The sequence below is a fragment of the Pseudorca crassidens genome, chromosome 4 (genome assembly GCF_039906515.1).
Source record: "Pseudorca crassidens isolate mPseCra1 chromosome 4, mPseCra1.hap1, whole genome shotgun sequence".
Classification (NCBI taxonomy): Eukaryota; Metazoa; Chordata; class Mammalia; order Artiodactyla; family Delphinidae; genus Pseudorca; species Pseudorca crassidens.
The window spans coordinates 155,538,377-155,560,708 of record NC_090299.1 but is presented as its reverse complement, the minus strand read 5'-3'; positions in this window follow the sequence as shown (position 1 = coordinate 155,560,708).

The following is a 22,332-nucleotide window of genomic DNA, read 5'->3' as shown; positions in this document are numbered from 1 at the left end:
CCCTGGTACTCGGGTGCAACATTCCAGACGCTTTACTAACACCCTCCCGACTTGGAGAGTCAGTCCCTTTAACCTCCTGTTTGGCCCAGTTTGCAATTTCTGCGGAAGATGAACAGGAATAGCGAGAACCAATGAGAGACTAGCTGGAGGTGTCTGGACGGGCAAATTTAACTCTCATTTCCCACCAGGAAGAGGAATTAACCAAAGGCTCAGCGTGCCGTGCCGGAACCAGATTAGGGCCTGAAGCCATCCTGCGGTGTTGCGGCCAGCTCAAAAGAAAGCGAGTTGAAGAAAGGAGCTCAGGGGCACTGTAATTCACAAACCTGCAGAGTTATAAATGACAGCTATCGTCCAAAAATATACTGAAGTAAGGCTGCCAAGAGGACTTGAAAGCGGAGCAGAATTGCAGGAAACCGATTTCAGGAGGCACACTGGAATTGCATTGAAAGCATAGGAAAAGAGGCAAAACGTCCACAATGATGCACTTGGCCAAAAAGGGCATATGCGTTTTTTCCTGAATATATTCAGGAAAAAATGCATACGCCCTTTTTGGCCAACCAAGCAAGCTTGCAAAGGAAATCTGCACTACAATGAAGTCTCACTTCCCCCCGGTCAAAAGGGCCATCTGAAAAAAGTGTAAAATCCAGAAAGGCAGGACAGGCCATGGAGAACTGGGAGCCTTGTTATGCTGATGGGCGGGATGTAAATTGCCAACAGACACTCGGGAGAAGTGTATGGTGTTTCCTGAAACATCTAAAAAACAAAGCAACAGAGCCTAGGGCACTTCCACTTATGGTCCTATAGCTTAGGGAAATTAAAATCAAAAAGACACAGCCACCCCAAAGTTTGGGACGCCTCTGTTTACAAGAACCTCGTGTACAGTACAAGTTCAACATCGCAGAAAGTGAAAAATGGATAAAGAAGTTGTGGTATTTACTTACAAAGCAATATCACTCAGCAATGAAATCTATGTCATCAGGCCCTTAGCAGCACAATGAGTGGATTCAGGTATGATGATTCTAACTGAAATAAGTCACACAGAAAAAGAAACATCATAAGATATCAGTAATACACGGAATGTAAACTTGGCTACACAGGAACTGAATTACAGAACAGAACAGGGTCTCAAATTTAGAAAACCAACTTATGCTTGCTTAAGGGGAAAGGTGAGTTGGGGTGCTGCATAAAACCAGAGATTGAAATGAGCACAGATAAAGTTCCTTAAGCCAAATATGGAATAGACAAGAGCTACCTCTTGCTCAACGAAATGGACTCAACACCGCATATTAAATGCCTAAGAATGTACCTGACTAGTATCTTAAAACCTATGGATTGCTATGTCTCCGAAAGAGAATCAAGCATGTGTACAGGGGCATAAACACAGCAGTGATAGGATTGGAGAGGTTCGGTGAGCAAATGAAGACCCTTTGAAGTCATATTGCATGGTACCCATTCCACGGGTTTCAACTACCCAGGTTTAAGGTATTCTTCCTTCAGGTAAAACATGCATGTGGAACCTAGAGTATGATCAACCATGTGATCGGGAGACGTGTTCAAATATGTCTCAGTTTTCGTACCCTGGTACTCGGGTGCAACATTCCAGACGCTTTACTAACACCCTCCCGACTTGGAGAGTCAGTCCCTTTAACCTCCTGTTTGGCCCAGTTTGCAATTTCTGCGGAAGATGAACAGGAATAGCGAGAACCAATGAGAGACTAGCTGGAGGTGTCTGGACGGGCAAATTTAACTCTCATTTCCCACCAGGAAGAGGAATTAACCAAAGGCTCAGCGTGCCGTGCCGGAACCAGATTAGGGCCTGAAGCCATCCTGCGGTGTTGCGGCCAGCTCAAAAGAAAGCGAGTTGAAGAAAGGAGCTCAGGGGCACTGTAATTCACAAACCTGCAGAGTTATAAATGACAGCTATCGTCCAAAAATATACTGAAGTAAGGCTGCCAAGAGGACTTGAAAGCGGGGCAGAATTGCAGGAAACCGATTTCAGGAGGCAGACTGGAATTGCATTGAAAGCATAGGAGAAGAGGCAGAACGTCCACAATGATGCACTTGGCCAAAAAGGGCATATGCGTTTTTTCCTGAATATATTCAGGAAAAAACGCATACGCCCTTTTTGGCCAACCAAGCAAGCTTGCAAAGGAAATCTGCACTACAATGAAGTCTCACTTCCCCGCGGTCAAAAGGGCCATCTGAAAAAAGTGTAAAATCCAGAAAGGCAGGACAGGCCATGGAGAACTGGGAGCCTTGTTATGCTGATGGGCGGGATGTAAATTGCCAACAGACACTCGGGAGAAGTGTATGGTGTTTCCTGAAACATCTAAAAAACAAAGCAACAGAGCCTAGGGCACTTCCACTTATGGTCCTATAGCTTAGGGAAATTAAAATCAAAAAGACACAGCCACCCCAAAGTTTGGGATGCCTCTGTTTACAAGAACCTCGTTTACAGTACAAGTTCAACATCGCAGAAAGTGAAAAATGGATAAAGAAGTTGTGGTATTTACTTACAAAGCAATATCACTCAGCAATGAAATCTATGTCATCAGGCCCTTAGCAGCACAATGAGTGGATTCAGGTATGATGATTCTAACTGAAATAAGTCACACAGAAAAAGAAACATCATAAGATATCAGTAATACACGGAATGTAAACTTGGCTACACAGGAACTGAATTACAGAACAGAACAGGGTCTCAAATTTAGAAAACCAACTTATGCTTGCTTAAGGGTAAAGGTGAGTTGGGGTGCTGCATAAAACCAGAGATTGAAATGAGCACAGATAAAGTTCCTTAAGCCAAATATGGAATAGACAAGAGCTACCTCTTGCTCAACGAAATGGACTCAACACCGCATATTAAATGCCTAAGAATGTACCTGACTAGTAAGTATCTTAAAACCTATGGATTGCTATGTCTCCGAAAGAGAATCAAGCATGTGTACAGGGGCATAAACGCAGCAGTGATAGGATTGGAGAGGTTCGGTGAGCAAATGAAGACCCTTTGAAGTCATATTGCATGGTACCCATTCCACGGGTTTCAACTACCCAGGTTTAAGGTATTCTTCCTTCAGCTAAAACATGCATGTGGAACCTAGAGTATGATCAACCATGTGATCGGGAGACGTGTTCAAATATGTCTCAGTTTTCGTACCCTGGTACTCGGGTGCAACATTCCAGACGCTTTACTAACACCCTCCCGACTTGGAGAGTCAGTCCCTTTAACCTCCTGTTTGGCCCAGTTTGCAATTTCTGCGGAAGATGAACAGGAATAGCGAGAACCAATGAGAGACTAGCTGGAGGTGTCTGGACGGGCAAATTTAACTCTCATTTCCCACCAGGAAGAGGAATTAACCAAAGGCTCAGCGTGCCGTGCCGGAACCAGATTAGGGCCTGAAGCCATCCTGCGGTGTTGCGGCCAGCTCAAAAGAAAGCGAGTTGAAGAAAGGAGCTCAGGGGCACTGTAATTCACAAACCTGCAGAGTTATAAATGACAGCTATCGTCCAAAAATATACTGAAGTAAGGCTGCCAAGAGGACTTGAAAGCGGAGCAGAATTGCAGGAAACCGATTTCAGGAGGCACACTGGAATTGCATTGAAAGCATAGGAGAAGAGGCAGAACGTCCACAATGATGCACTTGGCCAAAAAGGGCATATGCGTTTTTTCCTGAATATATTCAGGAAAAAATGCATACGCCCTTTTTGGCCAACCAAGCAAGCTTGCAAAGGAAATCTGCACTACAATGAAGTCTCACTTCCCCCCGGTCAAAAGGGCCATCTGAAAAAAGTGTAAAATCCAGAAAGGCAGGACAGGCCATGGAGAACTGGGAGCCTTGTTATGCTGATGGGCGGGATGTAAATTGCCAACAGACACTCGGGAGAAGTGTATGGTGTTTCCTGAAACATCTAAAAAACAAAGCAACAGAGCCTAGGGCACTTCCACTTATGGTCCTATAGCTTAGGGAAATTAAAATCAAAAAGACACAGCCACCCCAAAGTTTGGGACGCCTCTGTTTACAAGAACCTCGTGTACAGTACAAGTTCAACATCGCAGAAAGTGAAAAATGGATAAAGAAGTTGTGGTATTTACTTACAAAGCAATATCACTCAGCAATGAAATCTATGTCATCAGGCCCTTAGCAGCACAATGAGTGGATTCAGGTATGATGATTCTAACTGAAATAAGTCACACAGAAAAAGAAACATCATAAGATATCAGTAATACACGGAATGTAAACTTGGCTACACAGGAACTGAATTACAGAACAGAACAGGGTCTCAAATTTAGAAAACCAACTTATGCTTGCTTAAGGGTAAAGGTGAGTTGGGGTGCTGCATAAAACCAGAGATTGAAATGAGCACAGATAAAGTTCCTTAAGCCAAATATGGAATAGACAAGAGCTACCTCTTGCTCAACGAAATGGACTCAACACCGCATATTAAATGCCTAAGAATGTACCTGACTAGTAAGTATCTTAAAACCTATGGATTGCTATGTCTCCGAAAGAGAATCAAGCATGTGTACAGGGGCATAAACGCAGCAGTGATAGGATTGGAGAGGTTCGGTGAGCAAATGAAGACCCTTTGAAGTCATATTGCATGGTACCCATTCCACGGGTTTCAACTACCCAGGTTTAAGGTATTCTTCCTTCAGCTAAAACATGCATGTGGAACCTAGAGTATGATCAACCATGTGATCGGGAGACGTGTTCAAATATGTCTCAGTTTTCGTACCCTGGTACTCGGGTGCAACATTCCAGACGCTTTACTAACACCCTCCCGACTTGGAGAGTCAGTCCCTTTAACCTCCTGTTTGGCCCAGTTTGCAATTTCTGCGGAAGATGAACAGGAATAGCGAGAACCAATGAGAGACTAGCTGGAGGTGTCTGGACGGGCAAATTTAACTCTCATTTCCCACCAGGAAGAGGAATTAACCAAAGGCTCAGCGTGCCGTGCCGGAACCAGATTAGGGCCTGAAGCCATCCTGCGGTGTTGCGGCCAGCTCAAAAGAAAGCGAGTTGAAGAAAGGAGCTCAGGGGCACTGTAATTCACAAACCTGCAGAGTTATAAATGACAGCTATCGTCCAAAAATATACTGAAGTAAGGCTGCCAAGAGGACTTGAAAGCGGAGCAGAATTGCAGGAAACCGATTTCAGGAGGCACACTGGAATTGCATTGAAAGCATAGGAGAAGAGGCAAAACGTCCACAATGATGCACTTGGCCAAAAAGGGCATATGCGTTTTTTCCTGAATATATTCAGGAAAAAATGCATACGCCCTTTTTGGCCAACCAAGCAAGCTTGCAAAGGAAATCTGCACTACAATGAAGTCTCATTTCCCCCCGGTCAAAAGGGCCATCTGAAAAAAGTGTAAAATCCAGAAAGGCAGGACAGGCCATGGAGAACTGGGAGCCTTGTTATGCTGATGGGCGGGATGTAAATTGCCAACAGACACTCGGGAGAAGTGTATGGTGTTTCCTGAAACATCTAAAAAACAAAGCAACAGAGCCTAGGGCACTTCCACTTATGGTCCTATAGCTTAGGGAAATTAAAATCAAAAAGACACAGCCACCCCAAAGTTTGGGACGCCTCTGTTTACAAGAACCTCGTGTACAGTACAAGTTCAACATCGCAGAAAGTGAAAAATGGATAAAGAAGTTGTGGTATTTACTTACAAAGCAATATCACTCAGCAATGAAATCTATGTCATCAGGCCCTTAGCAGCACAATGAGTGGATTCAGGTATGATGATTCTAACTGAAATAAGTCACACAGAAAAAGAAACATCATAAGATATCAGTAATACACGGAATGTAAACTTGGCTACACAGGAACTGAATTACAGAACAGAACAGGGTCTCAAATTTAGAAAACCAACTTATGCTTGCTTAAGGGGAAAGGTGAGTTGGGGTGCTGCATAAAACCAGAGATTGAAATGAGCACAGATAAAGTTCCTTAAGCCAAATATGGAATAGACAAGAGCTACTCCTTGCTCAACGAAATGGACTCAACACCGCATATTAAATGCCTAAGAATGTACCTGACTAGTAAGTATCTTAAAACCTATGGATTGCTATGTCTCCGAAAGAGAATCAAGCATGTGTACAGGGGCATAAACGCAGCAGTGATAGGATTGGAGAGGTTCGGTGAGCAAATGAAGACCCTTTGAAGTCATATTGCATGGTATCCATTCCACGGGTTTCAACTACCCAGGTTTAAGGTATTCTTCCTTCAGCTAAAACATGCATGTGGAACCTAGAGTATGATCAACCATGTGATCGGGAGACGTGTTCAAATATGTCTCAGTTTTCGTACCCTGGTACTCGGGTGCAACATTCCAGACGCTTTACTAACACCCTCCCGACTTGGAGAGTCAGTCCCTTTAACCTCCTGTTTGGCCCAGTTTGCAATTTCTGCGGAAGATGAACAGGAATAGCGAGAACCAATGAGAGACTAGCTGGAGGTGTCTGGACGGGCAAATTTAACTCTCATTTCCCACCAGGAAGAGGAATTAACCAAAGGCTCAGCGTGCCGTGCCGGAACCAGATTAGGGCCTGAAGCCATCCTGCGGTGTTGCGGCCAGCTCAAAAGAAAGCGAGTTGAAGAAAGGAGCTCAGGGGCACTGTAATTCACAAACCTGCAGAGTTATAAATGACAGCTATCGTCCAAAAATATACTGAAGTAAGGCTGCCAAGAGGACTTGAAAGCGGGGCAGAATTGCAGGAAACCGATTTCAGGAGGCAGACTGGAATTGCATTGAAAGCATAGGAAAAGAGGCAGAACGTCCACAATGATGCACTTGGCCAAAAAGGGCGTATGCGTTTTTTCCTGAATATATTCAGGAAAAAACGCATACGCCCTTTTTGGCCAACCAAGCAAGCTTGCAAAGGAAATCTGCACTACAATGAAGTCTCACTTCCCCCCGGTCAAAAGGGCCATCTGAAAAAAGTGTAAAATCCAGAAAGGCAGGACAGGCCATGGAGAACTGGGAGCCTTGTTATGCTGATGGGCGGGATGTAAATTGCCAACAGACACTCGGGAGAAGTGTATGGTGTTTCCTGAAACATCTAAAAAACAAAGCAACAGAGCCTAGGGCACTTCCACTTATGGTCCTATAGCTTAGGGAAATTAAAATCAAAAAGACACAGCCACCCCAAAGTTTGGGACGCCTCTGTTTACAAGAACCTCGTGTACAGTACAAGTTCAACATCGCAGAAAGTGAAAAATGGATAAAGAAGTTGTGGTATTTACTTACAAAGCAATATCACTCAGCAATGAAATCTATGTCATCAGGCCCTTAGCAGCACAATGAGTGGATTCAGGTATGATGATTCTAACTGAAATAAGTCACACAGAAAAAGAAACATCATAAGATATCAGTAATACACGGAATGTAAACTTGGCTACACAGGAACTGAATTACAGAACAGAACAGGGTCTCAAATTTAGAAAACCAACTTATGCTTGCTTAAGGGGAAAGGTGAGTTGGGGTGCTGCATAAAACCAGAGATTGAAATGAGCACAGATAAAGTTCCTTAAGCCAAATATGGAATAGACAAGAGCTACTCCTTGCTCAACGAAATGGACTCAACACCGCATATTAAATGCCTAAGAATGTACCTGACTAGTAAGTATCTTAAAACCTATGGATTGCTATGTCTCCGAAAGAGAATCAAGCATGTGTACAGGGGCATAAACGCAGCAGTGATAGGATTGGAGAGGTTCGGTGAGCAAATGAAGACCCTTTGAAGTCATATTGCATGGTACCCATTCCACGGGTTTCAACTACCCAGGTTTAAGGTATTCTTCCTTCAGCTAAAACATGCATGTGGAACCTAGAGTATGATCAACCATGTGATCGGGAGACGTGTTCAAATATGTCTCAGTTTTCGTACCCTGGTACTCGGGTGCAACATTCCAGACGCTTTACTAACACCCTCCCGACTTGGAGAGTCAGTCCCTTTAACCTCCTGTTTGGCCCAGTTTGCAATTTCTGCGGAAGATGAACAGGAATAGCGAGAACCAATGAGAGACTAGCTGGAGGTGTCTGGACGGGCAAATTTAACTCTCATTTCCCACCAGGAAGAGGAATTAACCAAAGGCTCAGCGTGCCGTGCCGGAACCAGATTAGGGCCTGAAGCCATCCTGCGGTGTTGCGGCCAGCTCAAAAGAAAGCGAGTTGAAGAAAGGAGCTCAGGGGCACTGTAATTCACAAACCTGCAGAGTTATAAATGACAGCTATCGTCCAAAATTATACTGAAGTAAGGCTGCCAAGAGGACTTGAAAGCGGGGCAGAATTGCAGGAAACCGATTTCAGGAGGCAGACTGGAATTGCATTGAAAGCATAGGAAAAGAGGCAGAACGTCCACAATGATGCACTTGGCCAAAAAGGGCGTATGCGTTTTTTCCTGAATATATTCAGGAAAAAACGCATACGCCCTTTTTGGCCAACCAAGCAAGCTTGCAAAGGAAATCTGCACTACAATGAAGTCTCACTTCCCCCCGGTCAAAAGGGCCATCTGAAAATAGTGTAAAATCCAGAAAGGCAGGACAGGCCATGGAGAACTGGGAGCCTTGTTATGCTGATGGGCGGGATGTAAATTGCCAACAGACACTCGGGAGAAGTGTATGGTGTTTCCTGAAACATCTAAAAAACAAAGCAACAGAGCCTAGGGCACTTCCACTTATGGTCCTATAGCTTAGGGAAATTAAAATCAAAAAGACACAGCCACCCCAAAGTTTGGGACGCCTCTGTTTACAAGAACCTCATTTACAGTACAAGTTCAACATCGCAGAAAGTGAAAAATGGATAAAGAAGTTGTGGTATTTACTTACAAAGCAATATCACTCAGCAATGAAATCTATGTCATCAGGCCCTTAGCAGCACAATGAGTGGATTCAGGTATGATGATTCTAACTGAAATAAGTCACACAGAAAAAGAAACATCATAAGATATCAGTAATACACGGAATGTAAACTTGGCTACACAGGAACTGAATTACAGAACAGAACAGGGTCTCAAATTTAGAAAACCAACTTATGCTTGCTTAAGGGGAAAGGTGAGTTGGGGTGCTGCATAAAACCAGAGATTGAAATGAGCACAGATAAAGTTCCTTAAGCCAAATATGGAATAGACAAGAGCTACTCCTTGCTCAACGAAATGGACTCAACACCGCATATTAAATGCCTAAGAATGTACCTGACTAGTAAGTATCTTAAAACCTATGGATTGCTATGTCTCCGAAAGAGAATCAAGCATGTGTACAGGGGCATAAACGCAGCAGTGATAGGATTGGAGAGGTTCGGTGAGCAAATGAAGACCCTTTGAAGTCATATTGCATGGTACCCATTCCACGGGTTTCAACTACCCAGGTTTAAGGTATTCTTCCTTCAGCTAAAACATGCATGTGGAACCTAGAGTATGATCAACCATGTGATCGGGAGACGTGTTCAAATATGTCTCAGTTTTCGTACCCTGGTACTCGGGTGCAACATTCCAGACGCTTTACTAACACCCTCCCGACTTGGAGAGTCAGTCCCTTTAACCTCCTGTTTGGCCCAGTTTGCAATTTCTGCGGAAGATGAACAGGAATAGCGAGAACCAATGAGAGACTAGCTGGAGGTGTCTGGACGGGCAAATTTAACTCTCATTTCCCACCAGGAAGAGGAATTAACCAAAGGCTCAGCGTGCCGTGCCGGAACCAGATTAGGGCCTGAAGCCATCCTGCGGTGTTGCGGCCAGCTCAAAAGAAAGCGAGTTAAAGAAAGGAGCTCAGGGGCACTGTAATTCACAAACCTGCAGAGTTATAAATGACAGCTATCGTCCAAAAATATACTGAAGTAAGGCTGCCAAGAGGACTTGAAAGCGGGGCAGAATTGCAGGAAACCGATTTCAGGAGGCACACTGGAATTGCATTGAAAGCATAGGAAAAGAGGCAGAACGTCCACAATGATGCACTTGGCCAAAAAGGGCGTATGCGTTTTTTCCTGAATATATTCAGGAAAAAACGCATACGCCCTTTTTGGCCAACCAAGCAAGCTTGCAAAGGAAATCTGCACTACAATGAAGTCTCACTTCCCCCCGGTCAAAAGGGCCATCTGAAAAAAGTGTAAAATCCAGAAAGGCAGGACAGGCCATGGAGAACTGGGAGCCTTGTTATGCTGATGGGCGGGATGTAAATTGCCAACAGACACTCGGGAGAAGTGTATGGTGTTTCCTGAAACATCTAAAAAACAAAGCAACAGAGCCTAGGGCACTTCCACTTATGGTCCTATAGCTTAGGGAAATTAAAATCAAAAAGACACAGCCACCCCAAAGTTTGGGACGCCTCTGTTTACAAGAACCTCGTGTACAGTACAAGTTCAACATCGCAGAAAGTGAAAAATGGATAAAGAAGTTGTGGTATTTACTTACAAAGCAATATCACTCAGCAATGAAATCTATGTCATCAGGCCCTTAGCAGCACAATGAGTGGATTCAGGTATGATGATTCTAACTGAAATAAGTCACACAGAAAAAGAAACATCATAAGATATCAGTAATACACGGAATGTAAACTTGGCTACACAGGAACTGAATTACAGAACAGAACAGGGTCTCAAATTTAGAAAACCAACTTATGCTTGCTTAAGGGGAAAGGTGAGTTGGGGTGCTGCATAAAACCAGAGATTGAAATGAGCACAGATAAAGTTCCTTAAGCCAAATATGGAATAGACAAGAGCTACTCCTTGCTCAACGAAATGGACTCAACACCGCATATTAAATGCCTAAGAATGTACCTGACTAGTAAGTATCTTAAAACCTATGGATTGCTATGTCTCCGAAAGAGAATCAAGCATGTGTACAGGGGCATAAACGCAGCAGTGATAGGATTGGAGAGGTTCGGTGAGCAAATGAAGACCCTTTGAAGTCATATTGCATGGTACCCATTCCACGGGTTTCAACTACCCAGGTTTAAGGTATTCTTCCTTCAGCTAAAACATGCATGTGGAACCTAGAGTATGATCAACCATGTGATCGGGAGACGTGTTCAAATATGTCTCAGTTTTCGTACCCTGGTACTCGGGTGCAACATTCCAGACGCTTTACTAACACCCTCCCGACTTGGAGAGTCAGTCCCTTTAACCTCCTGTTTGGCCCAGTTTGCAATTTCTGCGGAAGATGAACAGGAATAGCGAGAACCAATGAGAGACTAGCTGGAGGTGTCTGGACGGGCAAATTTAACTCTCATTTCCCACCAGGAAGAGGAATTAACCAAAGGCTCAGCGTGCCGTGCCGGAACCAGATTAGGGCCTGAAGCCATCCTGCGGTGTTGCGGCCAGCTCAAAAGAAAGCGAGTTGAAGAAAGGAGCTCAGGGGCACTGTAATTCACAAACCTGCAGAGTTATAAATGACAGCTATCGTCCAAAAATATACTGAAGTAAGGCTGCCAAGAGGACTTGAAAGCGGGGCAGAATTGCAGGAAACCGATTTCAGGAGGTAGACTGGAATTGCATTGAAAGCATAGGAAAAGAGGCAGAACGTCCACAATGATGCACTTGGCCAAAAAGGGCGTATGTGTTTTTTCCTGAATATATTCAGGAAAAAACGCATACGCCCTTTTTGGCCAACCAAGCAAGCTTGCAAAGGAAATCTGCACTACAATGAAGTCTCACTTCCCCCCGGTCAAAAGGGCCATCTGAAAAAAGTGTAAAATCCAGAAAGGCAGGACAGGCCATGGAGAACTGGGAGCCTTGTTATGCTGATGGGCGGGATGTAAATTGCCAACAGACACTCGGGAGAAGTGTATGGTGTTTCCTGAAACATCTAAAAAACAAAGCAACAGAGCCTAGGGCACTTCCACTTATGGTCCTATAGCTTAGGGAAATTAAAATCAAAAAGACACAGCCACCCCAAAGTTTGGGACGCCTCTGTTTACAAGAACCTCGTGTACAGTACAAGTTCAACATCGCAGAAAGTGAAAAATGGATAAAGAAGTTGTGGTATTTACTTACAAAGCAATATCACTCAGCAATGAAATCTATGTCATCAGGCCCTTAGCAGCACAATGAGTGGATTCAGGTATGATGATTCTAACTGAAATAAGTCACACAGAAAAAGAAACATCATAAGATATCAGTAATACACGGAATGTAAACTTGGCTACACAGGAACTGAATTACAGAACAGAACAGGGTCTCAAATTTAGAAAACCAACTTATGCTTTCTTAAGGGGAAAGGTGAGTTGGGGTGCTGCATAAAACCAGAGATTGAAATGAGCACAGATAAAGTTCCTTAAGCCAAATATGGAATAGACAAGAGCTACCTCTTGCTCAACGAAATGGACTCAACACCGCATATTAAATGCCTAAGAATGTACCTGACTAGTAAGTATCTTAAAACCTATGGATTGCTATGTCTCCGAAAGAGAATCAAGCATGTGTACAGGGGCATAAACGCAGCAGTGATAGGATTGGAGAGGTTCGGTGAGCAAATGAAGACCCTTTGAAGTCATATTGCATGGTACCCATTCCACGGGTTTCAACTACCCAGGTTTAAGGTATTCTTCCTTCAGCTAAAACATGCATGTGGAACCTAGAGTATGATCAACCATGTGATCGGGAGACGTGTTCAAATATGTCTCAGTTTTCGTACCCTGGTACTCGGGTGCAACATTCCAGACGCTTTACTAACACCCTCCCGACTTGGAGAGTCAGTCCCTTTAACCTCCTGTTTGGCCCAGTTTGCAATTTCTGCGGAAGATGAACAGGAATAGCGAGAACCAATGAGAGACTAGCTGGAGGTGTCTGGACGGGCAAATTTAACTCTCATTTCCCACCAGGAAGAGGAATTAACCAAAGGCTCAGCGTGCCGTGCCGGAACCAGATTAGGGCCTGAAGCCATCCTGCGGTGTTGCGGCCAGCTCAAAAGAAAGCGAGTTGAAGAAAGGAGCTCAGGGACACTGTAATTCACAAACCTGCAGAGTTATAAATGACAGCTATCGTCCAAAATTATACTGAAGTAAGGCTGCCAAGAGGACTTGAAAGCGGGGCAGAATTGCAGGAAACCGATTTCAGGAGGCAGACTGGAATTGCATTGAAAGCATAGGAAAAGAGGCAGAACGTCCACAATGATGCACTTGGCCAAAAAGGGCGTATGCGTTTTTTCCTGAATATATTCAGGAAAAAACGCATACGCCCTTTTTGGCCAACCAAGCAAGCTTGCAAAGGAAATCTGCACTACAATGAAGTCTCACTTCCCCCCGGTCAAAAGGGCCATCTGAAAAAAGTGTAAAATCCAGAAAGGCAGGACAGGCCATGGAGAACTGGGAGCCTTGTTATGCTGATGGGCGGGATGTAAATTGCCAACAGACACTCGGGATAAGTGTATGGTGTTTCCTGAAACATCTAAAAAACAAAGCAACAGAGCCTAGGGCACTTCCACTTATGGTCCTATAGCTTAGGGAAATTAAAATCAAAAAGACACAGCCACCCCAAAGTTTGGGACGCCTCTGTTTACAAGAACCTCGTGTACAGTACAAGTTCAACATCGCAGAAAGTGAAAAATGGATAAAGAAGTTGTGGTATTTACTTACAAAGCAATATCACTCAGCAATGAAATCTATGTCATCAGGCCCTTAGCAGCACAATGAGTGGATTCAGGTATGATGATTCTAACTGAAATAAGTCACACAGAAAAAGAAACATCATAAGATATCAGTAATACACGGAATGTAAACTTGGCTACACAGGAACTGAATTACAGAACAGAACAGGGTCTCAAATTTAGAAAACCAACTTATGCTTGCTTAAGGGGAAAGGTGAGTTGGGGTGCTGCATAAAACCAGAGATTGAAATGAGCACAGATAAAGTTCCTTAAGCCAAATATGGAATAGACAAGAGCTACCTCTTGCTCAACGAAATGGACTCAACACCGCATATTAAATGCCTAAGAATGTACCTGACTAGTAAGTATCTTAAAACCTATGGATTGCTATGTCTCCGAAAGAGAATCAAGCATGTGTACAGGGGCATAAACGCAGCAGTGATAGGATTGGAGAGGTTCGGTGAGCAAATGAAGACCCTTTGAAGTCATATTGCATGGTACCCATTCCACGGGTTTCAACTACCCAGGTTTAAGGTATTCTTCCTTCAGCTAAAACATGCATGTGGAACCTAGAGTATGATCAACCATGTGATCGGGAGACGTGTTCAAATATGTCTCAGTTTTCGTACCCTGGTACTCGGGTGCAACATTCCAGACGCTTTACTAACACCCTCCCGACTTGGAGAGTCAGTCCCTTTAACCTCCTGTTTGGCCCAGTTTGCAATTTCTGCGGAAGATGAACAGGAATAGCGAGAACCAATGAGAGACTAGCTGGAGGTGTCTGGACGGGCAAATTTAACTCTCATTTCCCACCAGGAAGAGGAATTAACCAAAGGCTCAGCGTGCCGTGCCGGAACCAGATTAGGGCCTGAAGCCATCCTGCGGTGTTGCGGCCAGCTCAAAAGAAAGCGAGTTGAAGAAAGGAGCTCAGGGGCACTGTAATTCACAAACCTGCAGAGTTATAAATGACAGCTATCGTCCAAAAATATACTGAAGTAAGGCTGCCAAGAGGACTTGAAAGCGGGGCAGAATTGCAGGAAACCGATTTCAGGAGGCACACTGGAATTGCATTGAAAGCATAGGAAAAGAGGCAGAACGTCCACAATGATGCACTTGGCCAAAAAGGGCGTATGCGTTTTTTCCTGAATATATTCAGGAAAAAACGCATACGCCCTTTTTGGCCAACCAAGCAAGCTTGCAAAGGAAATCTGCACTACAATGAAGTCTCACTTCCCCCCGGTCAAAAGGGCCATCTGAAAAAAGTGTAAAATCCAGAAAGGCAGGACAGGCCATGGAGAACTGGGAGCCTTGTTATGCTGATGGGCGGGATGTAAATTGCCAACAGACACTCGGGAGAAGTGTATGGTGTTTCCTGAAACATCTAAAAAACAAAGCAACAGAGCCTAGGGCACTTCCACTTATGGTCCTATAGCTTAGGGAAATTAAAATCAAAAAGACACAGCCACCCCAAAGTTTGGGACGCCTCTGTTTACAAGAACCTCATTTACAGTACAAGTTCAACATCGCAGAAAGTGAAAAATGGATAAAGAAGTTGTGGTATTTACTTACAAAGCAATATCACTCAGCAATGAAATCTATGTCATCAGGCCCTTAGCAGCACAATGAGTGGATTCAGGTATGATGATTCTAACTGAAATAAGTCACACAGAAAAAGAAACATCATAAGATATCAGGAATACACGGAATGTAAACTTGGCTACACAGGAACTGAATTACAGAACAGAACAGGGTCTCAAATTTAGAAAACCAACTTATGCTTGCTTAAGGGGAAAGGTGAGTTGGGGTGCTGCATAAAACCAGAGATTGAAATGAGCACAGATAAAGTTCCTTAAGCCAAATATGGAATAGACAAGAGCTACTCCTTGCTCAACGAAATGGACTCAACACCGCATATTAAATGCCTAAGAATGTACCTGACTAGTAAGTATCTTAAAACCTATGGATTGCTATGTCTCCGAAAGAGAATCAAGCATGTGTACAGGGGCATAAACGCAGCAGTGATAGGATTGGAGAGGTTCGGTGAGCAAATGAAGACCCTTTGAAGTCATATTGCATGGTACCCATTCCACGGGTTTCAACTACCCAGGTTTAAGGTATTCTTCCTTCAGCTAAAACATGCATGTGGAACCTAGAGTATGATCAACCATGTGATCGGGAGACGTGTTCAAATATGTCTCAGTTTTCGTACCCTGGTACTCGGGTGCAACATTCCAGACGCTTTACTAACACCCTCCCGACTTGGAGAGTCAGTCCCTTTAACCTCCTGTTTGGCCCAGTTTGCAATTTCTGCGGAAGATGAACAGGAATAGCGAGAACCAATGAGAGACTAGCTGGAGGTGTCTGGACGGGCAAATTTAACTCTCATTTCCCACCAGGAAGAGGAATTAACCAAAGGCTCAGCGTGCCGTGCCGGAACCAGATTAGGGCCTGAAGCCATCCTGCGGTGTTGCGGCCAGCTCAAAAGAAAGCGAGTTGAAGAAAGGAGCTCAGGGGCACTGTAATTCACAAACCTGCAGAGTTATAAATGACAGCTATCGTCCAAAAATATACTGAAGTAAGGCTGCCAAGAGGACTTGAAAGCGGGGCAGAATTGCAGGAAACCGATTTCAGGAGGCAGACTGGAATTGCATTGAAAGCATAGGAAAAGAGGCAGAACGTCCACAATGATGCACTTGGCCAAAAAGGGCGTATGCGATTTTTCCTGAATATATTCAGGAAAAAACGCATACGCCCTTTTTGGCCAACCAAGCAAGCTTGCAAAGGAAATCTGCACTACAATGAAGTCTCACTTCCCCCCGGTCAAAAGGGCCATCTGAAAAAAGTGTAAAATCCACAAAGACAGGACAGGCCATGGAGAACTGGGAGCCTTGTTATGCTGATGGGCGGGATGTAAATTGCCAACAGACACTCGGGAGAAGTGTATGGTGTTTCCTGAAACATCTAAAAAACAAAGCAACAGAGCCTAGGGCACTTCCACTTATGGTCCTATAGCTTAGGGAAATTAAAATCAAAAAGACACAGCCACCCCAAAACTTGGGACGCCTCTGTTTACAAGAACCTCGTGTACAGTACAAGTTCAACATCGCAGAAAGTGAAAAATGGATAAAGAAGTTGTGGTATTTACTTACAAAGCAATATCACTCAGCAATGAAATCTATGTCATCAGGCCCTTAGCAGCACAATGAGTGGATTCAGGTATGATGATTCTAACTGAAATAAGTCACACAGAAAAAGAAACATCATAAGATATCAGGAATACACGGAATGTAAACTTGGCTACACAGGAACTGTATTACAGAACAGAACAGGGTCTCAAATTTAGAAAACCAACTTATGCTTGCTTAAGGGGAAAGGTGAGTTGGGGTGCTGCATAAAACCAGAGATTGAAATGAACACAGATAAACTTCCTTAAGCCAAATATGGAATAGACAAGAGCTACTCCTTGCTCAACGAAATGGACTCAACACCGCATATTAAATGCCTAGGAATGTACCTGACTAGTAAGTATCTTAAAACCTATGGATTGCTATGTCTCCGAAAGAGAATCAAGCATGTGTACAGGGGCATAAACGCAGCAGTGATAGGATTGGAGAGGTTCGGTGAGCAAATGAAGACCCTTTGAAGTCATATTGCATGATACCCATTCCACGGGTTTCAAATACCCAGGTTTAAGGTATTCTTCCTTCAGCTAAAACATGCATGTGGAACCTAGAGTATGATCAACCATGTGATCGGGAGACGTGTTCAAATATGTCTCAGTTTTCGTACCCTGGTACTCGGGTGCAACATTCCAGACGCTTTACTAACACCCTCCCGACTTGGAGAGTCAGTCCCTTTAACCTCCTGTTTGGCCCAGTTTGCAATTTCTGCGGAAGATGAACAGGAATAGCGAGAACCAATGAGAGACTAGCTGGAGGTGTCTGGACGGGCAAATTTAACTCTCATTTCCCACCAGGAAGAGGAATTAACCAAAGGCTCAGCGTGCCGTGCCGGAACCAGATTAGGGCCTGAAGCCATCCTGCGGTGTTGCGGCCAGCTCAAAAGAAAGCGAGTTGAAGAAAGGAGCTCAGGGGCACTGTAATTCACAAACCTGCAGAGTTATAAATGACAGCTATCGTCCAAAAATATACTGAAGTAAGGCTGCCAAGAGGACTTGAAAGCGGGGCAGAATTGCAGGAAACCGATTTCAGGAGGCAGACTGGAATTGCATTGAAAGCATAGGAAAAGAGGCAGAACGTCCACAATGATGCACTTGGCCAAAAAGGGCGTATGCGTTTTTTCCTGAATATATTCAGGAAAAAACGCATACGCCCTTTTTGGCCAACCAAGCAAGCTTGCAAAGGAAATCTGCACTACAATGAAGTCTCACTTCCCCCCGGTCAAAAGGGCCATCTGAAAAAAGTGTAAAATCCAGAAAGGCAGGACAGGCCATGGAGAACTGGGAGCCTTGTTATGCTGATGGGCGGGATGTAAATTGCCAACAGACACTCGGGAGAAGTGTATGGTGTTTCCTGAAACATCTAAAAAACAAAGCAACAGAGCCTAGGGCACTTCCACTTATGGTCCTATAGCTTAGGGAAATTAAAATCAAAAAGACACAGCCACCCCAAAGTTTGGGACGTCTCTGTTTACAAGAACCTCGTGTACAGTACAAGTTCAACATCGCAGAAAGTGAAAAATGGATAAAGAAGTTGTGGTATTTACTTACAAAGCAATATCACTCAGCAATGAAATCTATGTCATCAGGCCCTTAGCAGCACAATGAGTGGATTCAGGTATGATGATTCTAACTGAAATAAGTCACACAGAAAAAGAAACATCATAAGATATCAGTAATACACGGAATGTAAACTTGGCTACACAGGAACTGAATTACAGAACAGAACAGGGTCTCAAATTTAGAAAACCAACTTATGCTTGCTTAAGGGGAAAGGTGAGTTGGGGTGCTGCATAAAACCAGAGATTGAAATGAGCACAGATAAAGTTCCTTAAGCCAAATATGGAATAGACAAGAGCTACTCCTTGCTCAACGAAATGGACTCAACACCGCATATTAAATGCCTAAGAATGTACCTGACTAGTAAGTATCTTAAAACCTATGGATTGCTATGTCTCCGAAAGAGAATCAAGCATGTGTACAGGGGCATAAACGCAGCAGTGATAGGATTGGAGAGGTTCGGTGAGCAAATGAAGACCCTTTGAAGTCATATTGCATGGTACCCATTCCACGGGTTTCAACTACCCAGGTTTAAGGTATTCTTCCTTCAGCTAAAACATGCATGTGGAACCTAGAGTATGATCAACCATGTGATCGGGAGACGTGTTCAAATATGTCTCAGTTTTCGTACCCTGGTACTCGGGTGCAACATTCCAGACGCTTTACTAACACCCTCCCGACTTGGAGAGTCAGTCCCTTTAACCTCCTGTTTGGCCCAGTTTGCAATTTCTGCGGAAGATGAACAGGAATAGCGAGAACCAATGAGAGACTAGCTGGAGGTGTCTGGACGGGCAAATTTAACTCTCATTTCCCACCAGGAAGAGGAATTAACCAAAGGCTCAGCGTGCCGTGCCGGAACCAGATTAGGGCCTGAAGCCATCCTGCGGTGTTGCGGCCAGCTCAAAAGAAAGCGAGTTGAAGAAAGGAGCTCAGGGGCACTGTAATTCACAAACCTGCAGAGTTATAAATGACAGCTATCGTCCAAAAATATACTGAAGTAAGGCTGCCAAGAGGACTTGAAAGCGGGGCAGAATTGCAGGAAACCGATTTCAGGAGGCAGACTGGAATTGCATTGAAAGCATAGGAAAAGAGGCAGAACGTCCACAATGATGCACTTGGCCAAAAAGGGCGTATGCGTTTTTTCCTGAATATATTCAGGAAAAAACGCATACGCCCTTTTTGGCCAACCAAGCAAGCTTGCAAAGGAAATCTGCACTACAATGAAGTCTCACTTCCCCGCGGTCAAAAGGGCCATCTGAAAAAAGTGTAAAATCCAGAAAGGCAGGACAGGCCATGGAGAACTGGGAGCCTTGTTATGCTGATGGGCGGGATGTAAATTGCCAACAGACACTCGGGAGAAGTGTATGGTGTTTCCTGAAACATCTAAAAAACAAAGCAACAGAGCCTAGGGCACTTCCACTTATGGTCCTATAGCTTAGGGAAATTAAAATCAAAAAGACACAGCCACCCCAAAGTTTGGGACGTCTCTGTTTACAAGAACCTCGTGTACAGTACAAGTTCAACATCGCAGAAAGTGAAAAATGGATAAAGAAGTTGTGGTATTTACTTACAAAGCAATATCACTCAGCAATGAAATCTATGTCATCAGGCCCTTAGCAGCACAATGAGTGGATTCAGGTATGATGATTCTAACTGAAATAAGTCACACAGAAAAAGAAACATCATAAGATATCAGTAATACACGGAATGTAAACTTGGCTACACAGGAACTGAATTACAGAACAGAACAGGGTCTCAAATTTAGAAAACCAACTTATGCTTGCTTAAGGGGAAAGGTGAGTTGGGGTGCTGCATAAAACCAGAGATTGAAATGAGCACAGATAAAGTTCCTTAAGCCAAATATGGAATAGACAAGAGCTACTCCTTGCTCAACGAAATGGACTCAACACCGCATATTAAATGCCTAAGAATGTACCTGACTAGTAAGTATCTTAAAACCTATGGATTGCTATGTCTCCGAAAGAGAATCAAGCATGTGTACAGGGGCATAAACGCAGCAGTGATAGGATTGGAGAGGTTCGGTGAGCAAATGAAGACCCTTTGAAGTCATATTGCATGGTACCCATTCCACGGGTTTCAACTACCCAGGTTTAAGGTATTCTTCCTTCAGCTAAAACATGCATGTGGAACCTAGAGTATGATCAACCATGTGATCGGGAGACGTGTTCAAATATGTCTCAGTTTTCGTACCCTGGTACTCGGGTGCAACATTCCAGACGCTTTACTAACACCCTCCCGACTTGGAGAGTCAGTCCCTTTAACCTCCTGTTTGGCCCAGTTTGCAATTTCTGCGGAAGATGAACAGGAATAGCGAGAACCAATGAGAGACTAGCTGGAGGTGTCTGGACGGGCAAATTTAACTCTCATTTCCCACCAGGAAGAGGAATTAACCAAAGGCTCAGCGTGCCGTGCCGGAACCAGATTAGGGCCTGAAGCCATCCTGCGGTGTTGCGGCCAGCTCAAAAGAAAGCGAGTTGAAGAAAGGAGCTCAGGGGCACTGTAATTCACAAACCTGCAGAGTTATAAATGACAGCTATCGTCCAAAAATATACTGAAGTAAGGCTGCCAAGAGGACTTGAAAGCGGGGCAGAATTGCAGGAAACCGATTTCAGGAGGTAGACTGGAATTGCATTGAAAGCATAGGAAAAGAGGCAGAACGTCCACAATGATGCACTTGGCCAAAAAGGGCGTATGCGTTTTTTCCTGAATATATTCAGGAAAAAACGCATACGCCCTTTTTGGCCAACCAAGCAAGCTTGCAAAGGAAATCTGCACTACAATGAAGTCTCACTTCCCCCCGGTCAAAAGGGCCATCTGAAAAAAGTGTAAAATCCACAAAGACAGGACAGGCCATGGAGAACTGGGAGCCTTGTTATGCTGATGGGCGGGATGTAAATTGCCAACAGACACTCGGGAGAAGTGTATGGTGTTTCCTGAAACATCTAAAAAACAAAGCAACAGAGCCTAGGGCACTTCCACTTATGGTCCTATAGCTTAGGGAAATTAAAATCAAAAAGACACAGCCACCCCAAAGTTTGGGACGCCTCTGTTTACAAGAACCTCGTTTACAGTACAAGTTCAACATCGCAGAAAGTGAAAAATGGATAAAGAAGTTGTGGTATTTACTTACAAAGCAATATCACTCAGCAATGAAATCTATGTCATCAGGCCCTTAGCAGCACAATGAGTGGATTCAGGTATGATGATTCTAACTGAAATAAGTCACACAGAAAAAGAAACATCATAAGATATCAGTAATACATGGAATGTAAACTTGGCTACACAGGAACTGAATTACAGAACAGAACAGGGTCTCAAATTTAGAAAACCAACTTATGCTTGCTTAAGGGGAAAGGTGAGTTGGGGTGCTGCATAAAACCAGAGATTGAAATGAGCACAGATAAAGTTCCTTAAACCAAATATGGAATAGACAAGAGCTACTCCTTGCTCAACGAAATGGACTCAACACCGCATATTAAATGCCTAAGAATGTACCTGACTAGTAAGTATCTTAAAACCTATGGATTGCTATGTCTCCGAAAGAGAATCAAGCATGTGTACAGGGGCATAAACGCAGCAGTGATAGGATTGGAGAGGTTCGGTGAGCAAATGAAGACCCTTTGAAGTCATATTGCATGGTACCCATTCCACGGGTTTCAACTACCCAGGTTTAAGGTATTCTTCCTTCAGCTAAAACATGCATGTGGAACCTAGAGTATGATCAACCATGTGATCGGGAGACGTGTTCAAATATGTCTCAGTTTTCGTACCCTGGTACTCGGGTGCAACATTCCAGACGCTTTACTAACACCCTCCCGACTTGGAGAGTCAGTCCCTTTAACCTCCTGTTTGGCCCAGTTTGCAATTTCTGCGGAAGATGAACAGGAATAGCGAGAACCAATGAGAGACTAGCTGGAGGTGTCTGGACGGGCAAATTTAACTCTCATTTCCCACCAGGAAGAGGAATTAACCAAAGGCTCAGCGT